Source organism: Chrysochloris asiatica, unplaced genomic scaffold (genome assembly GCF_000296735.1).
Source record: "Chrysochloris asiatica unplaced genomic scaffold, ChrAsi1.0 scaffold00357, whole genome shotgun sequence".
NCBI lineage: Eukaryota > Metazoa > Chordata > Mammalia > Afrosoricida > Chrysochloridae > Chrysochloris > Chrysochloris asiatica.
Window position 1 is genome coordinate 412,664 of NW_006408875.1, and position 1,567 is coordinate 414,230.

Sequence of the window (1,567 nt, forward strand, 5' to 3'; positions counted from 1 at the left end):
AAAAATATAAAACTAAAAAGAAAGTCTGATACTATGAATGGCAATTAACAAATCTAATAAGTGGGAGAATCAGCCTCTAGAGCAAGTGGAATTAATAAAGTAAACTGAAAAGAATTTGTAATTGGCAAGTTTAAAAAGTTTCTAGAGACATAGGAAAGACTGTTGTTGTTGTTAGGTGCCACTGAGTTCATCCCAACTTGTAGCAATGCTTTGTACAGTAGAATGAAACACTAACCAGTCCTGCACCATCCTCACACCATTGCTGTGTTTCAGTTCATTGTTGTACCCAATGTTTCAATCTATCTCATTGATGGTCTTCCTCTTTTTCACTGACCCTCTAATTTACCAAACATGATATTCTTCTCCAAGATATCTGATGTCTGATGCCTTCAGATAACATGTCCAAAATAAGTGAGACAAGTCTGACCATCCTTTACTCTAAAGAGACTTCTGGCTTTACTTCTCCCAAAACAGACGTGTTTGTTTTTCTGACAGTGCATGGTACTTTCAATGTTTTTAACCATATATGCAACTATACATAGAGCAAGAGTCAATTTTTCAAACAGCTAAGGCAATACTGTATGGTTCAAAATCAGGAAAGGTGTTTGTTAAGGTTGTATCCTTTCACCATACTTTTTAAAACTGTGTGCTGAGCAAATTATCTGAGAAGCTGAACTATATGAAGAAGAACACAGCATCAGGATTGGAGGAAGACTCTTAAACAGCCTGTGATATGCAGGTGCTACAACCTTCTTTGCTGAAACTGAAGACATGATGAATTTACTGGTGAAGATCAATGAATATAGTCTTCATTGTGGATTACAACTCAATGTAATAAAAATAACTGGACAACAACATCGTAATAAACACAGAAAATAATGAATTTGTCAATGATTTTATTTCACTTAGATCCACAATCAACCCTAATGGAAGACACAGTCAAAAAATCAAACAACATATTGCATTGGGCAATTGTGCTGTAAGAGACCTATTTAAAGTGTTAAAGAGTAAAGATTTCACTTTGAGGATTAAAGTAAGCCTCACCCAAGCCATGGTATTGTCAATTGCCTCATATGCATGTAAAAGTTGGGCAATTTTTAATGAAGACTGGAGATTAATAGAGTTATTTGAATTGTGGTGTTGGTAAGCATATTGAATATCCATGTTGTTGTTAGGTGCCATCGAGTTGGTACCAACTCATAGCAACCCTACGCACAACAGAACTAAACACTGTCTGATCCTAGGCTGACCTCACAAATGTTGCCACGTTTGAGCCCATTGATGTTGCCATATTGCCAGTTCATCTTCTTCTTCTCTGACCCTCCACTTTACCAAACAGGATATCTTTCTACAGCTGCTGGTCCCTCCTAACAATATATATGAAGTATGAGAGACGAAGTTTGCCCATCCTGGCCTCCAAGGAGCACTCTGGCTGCAATTATTCCAACACAAATCTGTTTGTTCTTTTGGCAGCCTATGGCACTTTTCAATATGCTCCTCCAACACCATAACTCAAAGACATCAGTTCTTCTACGGTCTTCCATATTCACTGTCCAGCTTTTGCATG